The sequence below is a fragment of the Pelodiscus sinensis genome, chromosome 31 (assembly GCF_049634645.1).
Source record: "Pelodiscus sinensis isolate JC-2024 chromosome 31, ASM4963464v1, whole genome shotgun sequence".
Classification (NCBI taxonomy): Eukaryota; Metazoa; Chordata; order Testudines; family Trionychidae; genus Pelodiscus; species Pelodiscus sinensis.
Genome location: NC_134741.1, coordinates 9046028 through 9060514, shown reverse-complemented (window position 1 = coordinate 9060514; position 14487 = coordinate 9046028). Strand labels below are relative to the sequence as shown.

General features: G+C 52.6%; 1 protein-coding gene and 5 non-coding genes across 6 annotated transcripts in view; 3 read left to right on the top strand and 3 right to left on the bottom strand.

The window, feature by feature from the left end:
* Positions 1–14487, bottom strand: part of LOC142821521 (uncharacterized) — a 414847-nt gene that overhangs the window by 290374 nt on the left and 109986 nt on the right.
* Positions 2936–3007, bottom strand: TRNAC-GCA (transfer RNA cysteine (anticodon GCA)). The gene has a single exon. It is a non-coding gene; the product is annotated as a tRNA-Cys (tRNA).
* Positions 6510–6591, top strand: TRNAS-GCU (transfer RNA serine (anticodon GCU)). Its single transcript has one exon. It is a non-coding gene; the product is annotated as a tRNA-Ser (tRNA).
* Positions 7803–7874, top strand: TRNAE-UUC (transfer RNA glutamic acid (anticodon UUC)). Its single transcript has one exon. It is a non-coding gene; the product is annotated as a tRNA-Glu (tRNA).
* TRNAI-AAU (transfer RNA isoleucine (anticodon AAU)) lies at positions 8822–8895 on the bottom strand. Its single transcript has one exon. It is a non-coding gene; the product is annotated as a tRNA-Ile (tRNA).
* On the top strand, positions 11563–11644 carry TRNAS-AGA (transfer RNA serine (anticodon AGA)). Its single transcript has one exon. It is a non-coding gene; the product is annotated as a tRNA-Ser (tRNA).

Here is a 14487-nt window from a genome sequence, read left to right as displayed (position 1 = left end):
TGAACTTTCTGGTCGCAGGTAGTTTGCTAATCAAACTTAGCTATTACCTGCAAAGCTTCTTTGTGCTGCCAGCTAGGGCATTTGCACCACAAAGGAAATCACAACCTGGTGTGGCTCCTGGAGCTTTCACAGCGTTTTAGTCTGTTTGCAGTTTTTATTCATTCTATAGTTTACAGGAAAATGTGCAATCTTTGTTTACAACACTACTTAGCCACATTAAACTTTGCATATAGTGTAACTCTTTCTTTATGCTTACAGTTTTCCTGTACCTTCATTAAACAACTTGGACTAAAATGGTCTTACCAAACCAATTTGTTTTAAACCTACAAACAAGATTACTGGACCTTGAAAACTTCATATTATTTACACTATATATATATATATCTACACACAGATACACATACATTCTCTCTGAACCTTTCTTACACTATTTCTACATAGCTGTACAACAATTACATTCCCTTTTTATTCATTGGGGTAGTTCAGTTCCAATAGAACCCCCTCCCTTTAGAGTTCTTTTAGCAGTCTCTCTAATCAAATGTACGAATTTGAGTCAAATTTGCCTGGATTATTTACAGACATTCCTTTGGAAAAAGGGCCCATTTTTCCTTCAGAATGGCTGCAAAGAAACCACAATTTTCTATCTACACCATTTTAGCATTTGCACAACTGCTCAATTCTCTCCATTCTCTTCAGAGTTTAAATTCTCTGTTTCTCTTTTCTTAAAACACTTTCTTATCTCTAAAATAAAAACTGGCCTTGTTTCAGATATTACTCTTGTAAGTATGCTTAAGGATTTAGATTTCCAGTACTTACAGCCTTTTTCTCAGTTCTCCACAAGGCTTTCAATCTTATCTGTTACCTGCCTGCTTGCCTGGGCCTGATCCTGTTTTTCTTGCTAAATGGAAAGTGGCTCCTTTCCACAGACTCAGGCTTTGTCCCATTCTTTAGCTTACAGGCAGTTCTATACTTACAGAACTGCACCCACAAATCCTCAGGATTTCCCCAATCCTCTTCTAACATTTCTCTATCCAATTTTGGGTTGCCCCAACCTTCCTGGGCAAACCCTTTCTCTATACCACTAAAATCCATGTCTATCATGACAGGCTTCTTGTTGCTGTATGTGAACCAGTAGCACAATCCTGCCGACTACGCCAATTCTGTCAGCCGACGGTCAGGGCAGTGAGTCCCTTATGACCGGCTGAAGTTCTTTTAAATTGTGCTTGGTTCTGTTACAGCAACTGAAGGAGTCAGGTTAAAGCTTAAACAGTTACTATTTATTGTTACAGGGTAAACTTAGTTGTTAAATGCTACTTCTGTGTTACAGATAACACAGACACTACAAAGGACAGGACAGAAATTACACTAATAAGTTACTTACAGGTACCATGAAACCCTTTGGTTCTCTGAGCTCTTATTAAATGCATGCAAAATAGACACATAGCAGGTATATATTCTCACCCCTGCGTTCCAGACTTGGCGTGGCCAGCGTCTTTCTCTCAATCCCTCGGGAAGAAGTAGGGCGAGGTTGGGCGTCCCACAGACCTCGGGAGACAATCAATACCTGCCAGCAGGTATAGATGATTGGAGCTCAAATGGGGTGGGCTGCTGAACCTCTTTTATACCCCTTGGGTCATGTAGGCTTCTTCCTGGGCTCAAGTGGCCAATTAGGAAAAATGGCTTTGAATGCCAAGTTTCCCACGAAGGGTGCAAAGCATAATTCACACCTGGGAAAATGCAGACAATGGGCACCTCTGGTATGTGATGGGCGAAGATTCCTCTCTGGGACAGTGCAGGCGTGTCAATTACTGGTACTAGCCATCAGGGCAACGGGAGGCCCCGGGTCGTCAGCTAGCCCATTTACTGTCTGGTTTCTGTTTATGGTAGAGTCAGGGACAGGCAGCAAACCTGTGTTCCCAGGGCATCAAAGGCTGACTGCCTTTCTCTTGCTCTCTGGGGGGGGGGGGGGGGGGGGAAACAAGATGGGTCTCGTGGAAAAACAAGATGGGGTTTTGTGTCTGGCTACAGGTGCTTAATGCTTGATACTAGTAATGCCAAGGTTGTGGGTTCAAGCACCATGCTGGTGCCAAGGCTGTTTGGTTTGGTGCCCTGCCTTTGCATAGCTACCTGCTATGAACAAGGAAAAAGAAACAAGCCCTGAGAGATGAAACAGCGAAAAGGAAGCATGGAGTAGAGTGTCAGCCCCTCTTCCTCTTCCTGTAGCACTGCCCATGCAGGAGAGAGAAGGGGCAGTTTGAGTCACCCAGCTCTGCCCCATGTGAAACTAGCAAGTGTTGCCTTGGGAGTGGGGAGAAGGAGCTTGAAGTAACCTCTTGGGTCACAGCTGCTGCTCCTGTAACGTGACAATGAGGTGAGAAAAATGACTAGACAGTGGCCATGTGAAACATCAGGCTGGTTTCCCTGAGTGGGAATCAAACCAAGACCAGACCAGCAAGAGTTTTATATCCTAGCCACTAGACCACCGGAGACACCTGACACATGCCTCTTTGCTCACCTACGCTAGCCTTTCGCAGGATGAGGGTGATGAGGGTCCATTCTCCCTTGCCCAAAGGGGACAAGAACAGAAACCAAACAGAACATCAAAGCAGCCAGACTGGGCCATGCCAGTTGCCCAACTAGCTCAGGATCCTGTCTCACAACAGCAGCCAATTTCATTGTCCCGAGGGAATCCTCAGGACAGACACTTGTTAAGTGATCCCTCCCGTCACCCATTCCCAGCTCCTGGAATACACTAACTAGGGACACCTGCCCTGTCCATCCTGGTTAAATGCCATTCATTGTGACCACCAGGGCTTCCAAAGTTGAGTAGCTCTGCATTAAGGGTTCTTATTAATGTCAAGAACCTCAAGCAATGTAAAGCCAGAGTGTGATGGAACTGGAAAGGAAAATATTTCCACTAGAAGGAAATTTTCCAAGAGGGCACTTGGATTTGAAGCAAGGACCACTTGATCTGCAGTCAAACACTCTACCACTGAACTACACCCCCACTGAAACTGGCATCTGCAGCCAATGTTGGGAACTGGACAAGGAACAGGAGGCTTTTGTGTAACTCACATCCCAGGTGCTACCCATGGGCTTGGTCTCCACACTGAGCAGGCGGGTGGCAGGGGTCTGATGCTGTCACAGCTGCAAGGCAAGTCACCCACCTGGCCCCTGAGCTCCATGTGGGCAGCAGCCAGACAGTGTGAGTGGAACAGAGGGTCGTGGGGGGCGGGGATTTGTATATTTTAGGAAGGGTCCTGAGTCCTGGCTCCCAGCCACGCACCTTGGCAGAAAGACCAGCGGCCCCTGCACAAAGTGCATTGTGGGAATAAGAGTTGGGGCAGCAGGAAAGGGGCCGGCCCCTCAGCACCAGCGAGTAGGTGGGAGAAGATGGGAATGAATCCTGCTACCTCTCATGTGCAAAGGCAGCACTTTTCCAATGGAGCTAATTCTGCCCCACCTGCAACCTGCCTCCAGTGCTCCTGCCACTGCCTGGCCCAGGAGGGCTGGTGTCCAGCAGCTCTCTGCCCCAACGTGGCTGGCTTTTGGGGAGAGCAAGTAGGAAGTGGGGGCCGGGGCTGGGGGGGGGGGGGCTACTGGAGCCACTTAGCCCCCTGGCTGGCAAAAAGAAAAATTGGAAATTTCTCCCCTCATTGGAGAATGCGGGTATCGATCCCACTATCTCTCACATGCAAAGCAAGCACTATACTACTTGAGCTAAATCCCCTGCTGCGTGTACAATGGTCTTCTTGGAAGCTCTTCCCTTCTCCACAGAGACGTCGGCCTTCTAGGTCAGTCAGTCGTGGGAAAGGAGAAGGCTCCAAAAAGGCCTCAAGGGCAGATCTCAAGGAGACTCCCTGCAGCAAAGCCATGGGGGGGTTCTGAGATGGCCCCTGCCCTGCAGCCTTTCCCACCTGGCCATTGTCGTGGACTCTCTGTGAGGTCATCACCTCCCAACCTCCTTTAGCCAATAAGCTGAGGGGCTGCAAAAGGCCCTTGTGATGTCACTGCCACACCCACCCCTGCCCTCCAGGGCTAATGTCCTGCCCCAGGCTGCCCCTTTGCCTGGCTGAGCTGCTCCCAGGGGTGAAAGTGACACATTTCTCACAGGGCCTGTTCTATTGGGCACCTCCCTTTGGGCTGGGCAGGAGGGAGGGGAAGGCTCAAGGCAGGAAGTGGGGGGAGGGGTTGTGATAGGACAGTACCTGTAAGAAATTAAAATGTGGAGTGTGGGAGGCTCAAGGCAGGGATTTGGGGAGTGTGTGAGAGTGGGGGGGGGGGGCTCAGGGCAGGGGTGAGGATGTGGGAGGGTAGAGAAGTCAGGGCACAGGATCTGGGATATGGGGGAGGCTTGGGGCTGGGACTGTGTGTGTGTGTTGAGGGGATCCCTCTGCTCTGTGCTCCCTGAGGCCCTTTAACACACATGGTCTGACCTGGGCGCAGGCCAATGAGGGGGGCTTCAGTGAAGCTACATGTAAATGGATCCCTCTAGCAATCCCTGCCAGCCACACGCACAGGGGGAGGGACTTTAGCCAAGGAAGCAGAAGCAGCCAATCTGAGGGAGGTTTAGAAGCAAAGATGGGCTGCTGCCAGGATGGGTGAGGGGATGTCACAGGGCACGAGCATGATAAGGGGAGCAGAGAGGGCCCTGCTGCACTGAGAGACATGGCAAAGCCTGGGATTGAGCCAGGGACCTTTAAATGTTTCATCTAAGGCTCCGCACACTGAGCTGCCAACAAACCCGTCTGGCTCATTATTAACTGTCCAGGATGTTTGGCAGCTGTGTTACAGCCTGAGTGTTGCTCAGCACTAGTAGGAGACAGGGAGGGACAAAATGGTCTAACGGCACCTGCAGCCTTTCAGAACAACCCCCAGCCCTAACCCCAAGGACCAGCCCTTCCCTCCACCCTCACTGGGGTCTGCTGGGAATTGGCTGGATGCCAGCCCACCCCAGTGTCAGCCTAAGGATTGACTGGTCTGTAAAACCTGCATCCTGGAAATGAGGAAGCAGCTAAAGTGACTCTGGTGGGACTGGAACCCACAGCCTTTGAATGTCTAGCTGGACTCACATTAACCACTACAGCTTAGAAGTCCAACATGCTTTCCATTGCACCCCAGATCCTCATGGGCTGGTGAATTTGAATTTGATATCTCCACTCTCTGCTTTGCAGCATGGCAATTGCTGGGGGGGTCTGTCTCTTTTGGGAGAGAAGAGGGAGGGGGCCACTGAATTTAAAGGAGAGAGCTGTAATTGGAGAATGTGGGCATCGATCCCACTGCCTCTCGCATGCTAAGCGACCGCTCTACCACTTGAGCTAATTCCCCTGCCTGCAAAAGGGTTTGCTGCCTCACCCACCTTGTTCCAGAGCCCACAACGTCCCTGCATGGGGATTTATTTCGAAGTGCTGTGTAGCCAGCCCCAAATTACAAAATAAGCTATTTCAAAATAGGCGCATTGATTATTTTGAACTATGGGACGCAACCCTAGTGAGTTAGAGCTGAACTCTGCCCCCAGCTTCCTGCTTCACCCACCCACGTACTGCCTCCCTCACGGCCATGGGGCTGTTTGCATTGGCCTCTTCTCTCTGTCGCTAGGCTTCAGCCAGGACTGAGACTCAGGAAGCAGAATGTGACCCGGCTCCCTGCACCTGGGCCCTGCATTTCTCATCCCTTCAGAGACACTTGTTAGTGGAGGAATAAATCACAGTCACATGAGTGTAGATTATGAAACTTTGTAGCTGTTGTTGCCTTGGAAACTCCCCACACACCTTCCCCTGGGGTCCCGGGCAGCCGCTCACAGCTCACTTGAGGTGAGGGTGCTGTGTAGACGTGCCCGTCCTGTTGAGGGCCAGCCTGCTGGGGGGAGGCTCTGGCCACTTCCTTTCCATGTCTCTCTCAGGCTGTGTCTACACTGCAGGGCTACGTCTACACTGCAGGCTTTTTGTGTAAGAGCAACTGCTCTTGTGTAAAAACTTGCAGAGCGTGTACACTGAAGGCACATTTTTGCGCAAGTAAATTTATAGTGCAGCATCAGACAACAGGGCTTCTTGCACAGAAGTTATTGCTCTCCCCACGAGTAATAAGCCTTCTTGTGCAAGAACTCGCCCACAAGGAGGCAGTGTGGATGGGCAACAGGGGTTTCTTGCTCAAGAAAGCCGAATATCTAAAATGCCCGTCAGAGCTTTCCTGCGCAGGAAAGCGTCCACACTGCCATGGCTGCTTTTACAGAAAAGCACTTCTCTTGTGCAACAGCACATGGCAGTGTGGACACACTGTTGGGCAAGACCTTTTGCACAAAACAGTTCTTGAGCAAGAAGCCTGCAGGGTAGGTGTAGCCAGGGGGTATTTGGGTTTGTTACCAGCACTGAGCTTTGTACAACAGCCCAGGGAACATTGTGAAAAGCAAAAACCTTCCCGCCCTGGGTGTCCTTGGCCAGTCAGCAAGTGGCAGAAAGATTCCCTGAAGTGCTGACTTCAGGTGATTTAAAGCAAATTATAACAGCTCAGATGAGGTGGCCGAGTGGTTAAGGCGATGGACTGCTAATCCATTGTGCTCTGCACGCATGGGTTCAAATCCCATCCTCATCGGGTGTTTGCAGCCCTTTCTCTTGCCTCTCTCAGAGGTTCAGTGCCAGCCTCTCCTGCAACCCTGCCTGCCCCACAGGGGAAATCTCCACAGAGACACTCCCAGCTGGGACCTTCAATCCCTTCTGCCCTCAAGGGGAAACCTCACAAAGGAGGCTTCAGGCAGCCAGGCCATGGGGGTCTCTGAGATGCCCCAGCCCTGCAGCCTGTCCCACCTGACTGTTGCCATGGTCCCTCTGTGAGGTCACTGCCTCCCAGCCAATGAGCTGAGGTTCTGCAAAAGTTTCTTGTGATGTCACTGCTGCCTTGCAGGCTCATGTCCTGCCCCTGGCCAGCCCCTTGGCATGTGTGAGCTGCTCTCCCTCTGTCCCCCTCACTCAGGGCTGGTTCTGGGGCTCACACAGGGAACATCAGAGGCTGCTCAGGGGGCCACATTGCTAGGCCAGGGACCCCCCTGTGGGGCTGTGAGTGTTGCTGTCCCTGCTGTACAGACAGGGCCATAGAGCCTCAGGAGGCTGCAGCGGTGGGAGACACTTCCCTGGTTTCAGGAGCTAGATGAGATTTCAAGTCCCATGACTTGGAGCCAGCTACAGATACCCATGGAAAGCTGATTTTCAGAGGGGTGTGATCAGCCCTTCCTGTGTATCTGGCTTCTTCAAAGGGGCTTAATCAGGAGCTAAAGTTGAAGAAGGGACATTTAGAAGGTGAATTTCTGTCTCTGGCACTGTCCCACCTGACAAAGAATTTACATTCCTCTGCTTTCTGAGACAGTTGACAAGGATGCTCCACAGTGGCTCTCTCTCTCTCTCTCTCCCTCTCTGCAGGAGCTGTTCAGACCCCTCACTAGCCAATGCTGGTGTTAGGTGCAGCTCTGAGTGCTAAAATCCCAGGTGTGCAAAGTCAGAATGAAGGGAAGCATTTTGCTCTAGAAGTGACAGCCGGAGGGAGGTGGCTGGAGCAGAGCAGGGTCTTTCTGGAGACAAAGAGGAGCCTGAGGATGAGAAGGCCCATGAGAGGCAGAGACTCCAGAGCGGGGGGGCTAGTTATTTGGTCTGGCAAACTGGCCTGGCCCAGTCTGGCTGCTTTGATGTTCTATTTGGCTGTTCTTGTCCCCTCTGGGCAAGGGAGAATGGACCCCCCCCCCCATCCTGAAGTGGACATTAAATGGCCTGTGAAAGGCTAGTGTAGGTGAGCAAGGAGACATGCTTTATGTGTCTCTGATGGTCTAGTGGTTAGGATCCAGCACTTTCACTGCTGTGGCCTGGGTTCCATTCCCAGTCAGGGAAGCCCCTGGCAACTTTTACCAAACAACTCCATAGTCAACTTTCTTGCCACATGTTACAGCAGCTGTGACCCAAGAGGTTAACTCAGGGCCCCTTTCCCACCTCTCCCTCACTGCTAAAAAAAGGGTCTAATGGTGCCAGCAGCCTTTCAGAACAGCCCCCAGCCCTTCCCTCCCCCTTGGCTGGGCACTGCCTGGGCTCAGGCCTCCCCGGTGCCAACCTAAGGGCTCTGGAGAGGACAGGGCAGCTCCAGGGGCAGAGTCCTTTTTTCTGCAGTAGCTCAAACCCAGCCCCTTGGTTCCAACTAACTTTACTCCTCATTTTTTGCCCTCTGTGTCTCCCCCCCCCCCAACACAGCCCCTTTCCCACTCCCCCTCCCCCCACTGGTAACACAAACAGGACTTTTCCCTGTTGAAAGAACAAACTCTCTGGTTTTTATGTGGGGAATGTAGAACTGGGGAGGGGCTGGGGAAAGACCCTGGGAGGAAGGGCTAAGGCTGGCACCTTCCTCTGGTGGCCCCACTGCCTCATGTCAGGGGCCTCAGCAGCGCTGGGGGGGGGCTCAAGGGGGAGAAGCTGGTTCAGAGGAACTTGAGCTGCTGGGCCACTGAAGCAGGCCCCCAGCAGCAGCCTCTGTGCAGGGCTCACACGCTCCAGGCCTCCTGGTCATATTGAGTCTCCCCGTGTGGCTTGGGCTCCAGAACCTGCCCCCCAGCTGGTGCCTTGAGGTAGCCACTGCAGCAGCAGGAATTTGGGCATCAGGTCGCCTGCTTTTGGGGACAGGAAGCCAGGCCCAGACCCTTTTAGCCACTGGGGCTGTGCAGGCTGGAGCCTCCCCCTACCAGATCTCTGCCCTGCTTCCTGCAAAGCTCTCAGCCTTTTGCTTGTTTCTGTTTCCCTGTCCATAGCAGGCAACTAAAGAAAGGGAAGTCATTGAACCTAACACCCCTTGGCCAGCAAGGGGCTTGAACCCATCACCTTGGCGTTATTAGCACCACACTCTAACCAGCTGAGCTAGCCGGCCTAAAAAAAGCAGCTCACCAGTGGCCCTTTCAAGAGAGGCACCTCAGGCAGCTGCAGGAACGTCTCTGAAGCTGCCAATGGCTCTTCTCTGACAGGGTCACTAGCGACTCACTGTGACGTGGGCTGGCTAGTCCAGCTGGTTTGAGGGTCGGTTCAGGTGGCTGGTGGCCGGCAGACCCAGGGCAAAGAGAAGCCGGAATCTCTTGCTGCCAGCACCTTGCCTCCCAGCTTCTTCCCTGCCAGCAGCAGCAGAGTCCTGAGCGCTGCCCTTGACACCATGGGACCAACCTCCCCTCACTCAACTGGGCCAAGCTGGTGCCCAGTTCATGCCCATTGGGACCTGTTTTACTTGGGTTCCTTCCACCCAGAGCCCCCTTCTTATCCTGGGCTGCGAGGAGCATCACTGGGATACTCTCTCATATCCCAGCACAGGGCCATCTCTCCAGTGACAGGAGAAGGGTTCGGGTTCAGGATTTCTTTTAGCGCAGCAGCAAGGAGAGATGGAGGAAAATCAACCCCATTTGCAAGCTTTGTGTGACAGGAGGGGTGTGAGCTGGGGAACCTGCCCCCCCAGAAGGGCATTTGGGTGCACCCAGGGGCAGCAAGAATTCAGGCCCTCAGGCGAGTGCATTGGGGACAATGTGTGAGCCCTTCCATGAGTATTTTCTGCTCCCACTGGGGAAGGCAGCTGGGCAGGACCAGACTGCAGCCCACGTCCCTTTCAGCCCCAGGTGCAGGAGGTAACAGAGAGGGAGGAAAGTCCATGGCCAGAGCCTCCTCCCAGCAGTCTGGCCCTGCGCAGAGTCTGTGCATGATGGAGCCTCTCCCAGCAGGATTCTGGCCTGTTCTCTGCAAAGTGCTCAGCTGTTTCATTTTTCTGCAGGCCCATTGTCTGTGTCCCTGGTGGCTTCATTTACAGTTTTCAATCTTTACATTTGCATCCCTTTTTGGAAAAGAGGGTGCAAGTGTAAACATACCCCTATAAACATACCCTACCTAGCTAGAGTTGGCCTCCGGCAGTTGAGCCTGTCTGTGTCCCTACTTCAGGAACCCAAAGGGAGCAAAGAGCAGAAGTACTGGAAGCTGGTGGGGTACCCCCTGAATTTGATTTAGTGAGTCTTAGTTGGACTTGCTAAATCAAACTCCGGAAGATTGAAAGATAGTGGCCATTCCTCCCCCACTGGGTGTGATTCTTGTTCTTCTGCACAGCACAGCCGAGGTAGACCAAGGACTTTCAGATCACACCCTTGCTGAACTGATGGGAATCGAAACCAGACACAGCAGATTTTAACTTGTTTTAGCTGAGATGGGTTTGCTGGCAAGTTATTCTGGAAAAGCAGCTGCTTTTCCAGAATAAGTGACCCAGCATAGACACAGCCCAGGGGGTTGTAGTAATCTCTGCACATCAGAAATGCAGAGTGAGATGCAACTGGAGATGCAAAGGTTTCAAAGAAGTTGATCAACATTTCAGGGGACACTTGGAGTTGAAACAGGGACCCTTTTGCCTATAGTCAAACACTTTACCACTGAGCTACACCCCCATTACACTTGCTTGTTTGCATCCAGTGTTAGGAAATTAGCCGCTGGCTGCACTGTCTGCAGGAGCAGGTGGTGCCTTGCACACATGGCGGGGGGAGGATGGCCCTCTATGGGGTCACACATGTGTGGTGTCCCCCCACGTACAATCAGCAAGACACGTCACTATAGCGCATAATCCCCTGTGCTCCCGCCTGCCCTGTGTGTGTTGCAACCTCACAGCACTCACCTGATGTTCCCTCCCCGGTCCCCGAGGACATTTGGGAGGCCTCCTGCATCTGGGGGACCGGTTCCAGGGTGAGGGTCACGACGTTCCTGGAATCCTCCTCCTCATCCTGGAGCTGCTGGTCATCTGGGTTGTCATCCTGAAGCTGCGGCCGCTGCTGCCCAGGTGTCTCCATCCCAGACTCCACAACTGTCCCTGGAGACAGGGTTTCCCAATCCCCAGGACTTGGTCCAGTTCCTCACAGTATGCACAGTGCTGCGATGCTTCCCCAGTGCGGGAACTGCGCTCACAGGTCCTCACATACCCCTGCCACAATTCCTTGACCTTGGCTCTGACTTGGTCTGGGGTGGGGGGAGGTGGCCTTTCTTTGCAAGGCCATCATCCATTCAGCCATAAATATCTGCATTCCTCCGCCTGGACTGCAGGGCCTGCAGAGACTCCTCCTGGGACCACAGCTTTATCTCTGGCCCCTACCATGAGAGTGCCCAGCACTCGCTGCCACTTGCTTGCTCCTGCGATGTATCCCTGGAAGGGCCAGAGGAGTCTCTGGGGGCTTGTGCCTGTGACATGGCTCTCCAAGAGGCTGGAAGCGCTCGATCTTAGCCGACTGGATAGTGAAATTATACTAAAATAATTGGTTAAGGTAGAACTAAGCAGTACTTGACTTTCTCTTTATAAACTGGGGTCCAAGAAGGAGACCAGCAAGAAGAAGGAAAAGGGGAGAAGAGAAGAGGAAGGGAAAGGGAAAGGAAGACCAAGAAGGAGGAGGGAAGACCTTGAAGCAGAACGGCCGGGACTCCTCTGCACAGCTGTTGCAATGGTTTGCTGTGTGAACTCTGTGGCAGGTGACATTAGGGCTGTGCACTGGAATTATTTATCAGTTTCCCTGGATCCACTTTGCCCAGAGCTGTGATGGCCGAGTGGTTAAGGTGTTGGACTAGAAATCCAATAGGGTTTCCCTGCGCAGGTTCAAATCCTGCTCACAGCGAGGTCTGCGTTTTGCCCACACCTCTTCCTCGGGCAGCAAGGGCCTCTGTGATTTACCAGCAGTGGGGCTGTTACTGTTGGCATCAGGACTGGATTAAGGCTTGAGCTAGTGGGGCAGCTGCCATCAGGCACTGCCTGCCTGGCTCCTGGCAGATTGCAGCAGTTCCCTGGGGCTGCATTAACCTCCACAGCACCTGTCAGCAGTGCCCTTCCCCATGCAGCTGTGGGGCTCTGCATGGCCTGCCCCAGGGGACCCTGGGTTGCATGCCAGCGGTGGTGGCAGGGCCAGGCTGGGCAGCACAAGAGCATCCTGCCACCACAAGCTCCATGCATGGAGGGGGAGGGGCTGTTTATGCACTGTGCACCCAGGGTGGAGCCGCACATGCACCATGAGCCCGGGGGGCAGTGCCACATGCCCGGAGCACTAGAATGGCTCAGATTGGCTGTGGTCAGCATCTAACTAATTGCACCATTAGGCCATGTCTTCACTCACGTGGAGATTTCTGCTGCAATCCATCTCCCAGAGTTTGATTTAGCAAGTCTAGAAAAGACTTTCTAAATCAAACCCAGAGGGCACCTGCACCAGCTCTTTGCTGCCATCCTACTTCCACTGTTAGGACACCAGCAAACAGTAAAACCAACTCCAGATATGTGTTGGGATATGGTGAAAAGAAGAAACACATTGGCCTCACCACAAGGTACCACTAGGAGTTGAACCCAGGATCTTCTGTTTACAAGGCAGCTGCTTTAGCCAACTAAGCCATGGTGCCCTCCTTCAAACCAACTTTCAAACGGTTCTACTTTATGGTTCCAGAGAACATGTTCCCATTCCAAAGTGCAGCCGTTCACCGTTCCCCTCTAGCTCCTGCCGTGTCTTGAGTTCTGCGCAGCCTAAGACGTTAGATTGTCAGCTGGAACCCAAAACCTTTTTGTCAATTGTAGCCCTAGGCCCCAAACGGACAGACCCAAGGCAGCCGCCTGGTCCTAAGGCCATGCCTGCAGCCAGGGGGAGGAAGAAGAATCTCTCCTTTCAGCTGGAGTCAAATCAGCAGCCCAGCTAGCTCAGTTGGTTAGAGCCTGGTGCTAATAATACCAAGGTCATGGGTTCAAGCCGCATGCTGATTACACCAATGTTTGGGGAGAGATAGCTCAGTGGTTTGAGCATTGGCCTGCTAAACCCAGGGTTGTGAGTTCAATCCTAGCAGAGGCCATTTGGGGCAAAAATTCATTGGGGATGGTACTTGGTCCTGCTGAGAAGTCAGGGGACTGGACTTGATGACCTTTCAAGGTCTGTTCTAGGAGATAGGCAATCTCCATTACTTTTTTAAAAAAAGCAACCTAAGGGCCTTTGCTGATCCACAGGCCTCTGCTCTGCCAGCTGAGCTTTGGAAGGGGGCCTGGGGCAGTCTGCTTTGCCCAGGTGGCCCTTGGGGAAAAGCCGGAAAAAAGCGTCTAGACTGGCCCGATCCTCCGGAATAAAGCCCTATTCCAGAGGATCTCTTATTCCTACTTTGAAGGAAGAAGTTCATGGAACTTCTTTTTCTCAGCTTGGGAAAGGGACGACTAAGGTGCGATGGGACAGAGTTTTGTGAAATGATGACAGGGGTGCAGAAAGCAAATAAGAATTTTTATTCTCCTACTCAAGATCCTGGGTGACAGAATGAAACTGGTAAGTAACCAAATTAAAAGTGAATCAAAAGGGAGCATTTTTGCACCCAGTGGAACTCCTTGCCAGAGAATGTTGTGAAGGTGAAATCTACAAGAAGGTCCAAAACAGAACTGGATAATTTAATGCAGGAAAGGTCAATCAATGGCATTTAACCAGGATGGACAGGGCAGGTGTCCCTAGCTGGTGTATTCTAGAAGCTGGGAATGGGCGACAGGAGGCATCACTTAATTGTCTGTTCTGAGGATTCCCACTGGGCAATGGAATTGGCTATGGAGAAGACATGGCAGCAGGGTAGAGTCTTGAGCCCCTGGCAGGGCAGGGCTCATTAAGCAGTTGGGAGGGGGGGGGGGCTGGGTTGCTGCACAGGTTAGGGCTGGCCTGGCCAATGACTTTTGATGGGGAATCACTCCCAGGGCTGTACTTTTCCATGCTATTAATGGAGGAGGAGGGGGTCTGGGATGCAGGTTGGTGCAGACAGGATCTTGGGGCAGAGGACTGGGGTGCAGGAACAGTTGCAGGAGGTTGGGTTGTGACCTGGGGCAGAGGATTGGGGTGCAGGATCTGGGAGGGGTTAGGGTTCAGGATGGGGGCAGAGGGTTTGGTTTACATGGGGTACCAGTGGGTTGAGGGAAGGGAGGGGCTGGGGTGTCAGTCAGGCTCTGGCTGGGAGACTTACCTGGCTCACTCCCGGCCAGCAGCCCAGCACATTTCTCAGGCAGCTACTTCCCTGCCCCCACACAGGCTCTCAACCTCCGTTAGCCAATAAGCTGAGGGGCTGCGAAAGGCCCTTGTGATGTCACTGCCACACCCACCCCTGCCCTCCAGGGCTAATGTCCTGCCCCAGGCAGCCCCTTTGCCTGGCTGAGCTGCTCCCAGGGCTGAAAGTGACACATTTCTTACAGGGACTGTTCTATTGGGCACCACCCCTTGGGCAGGGGAAGGCTCAAGGCAGGAAGTTGGAGGAGGGGTTGTGATAGGACAGTACCTGTAAGAAATTAAAGTGAGGAGTGGAGTGTGGGAGGCTCAAGGTAGGTACTTGGGGAGCGTGTCAGTGGGGGGTGGGGCTCAGGGCAGGGGTGAGGATGTGGGAGGATATGGGAATCAGGGCACAGGATTAGGGATGTGGGGGGTGCTTGGGGCTGGGACTGTGTGTGTGTGTTGAGGGGATCAATGGG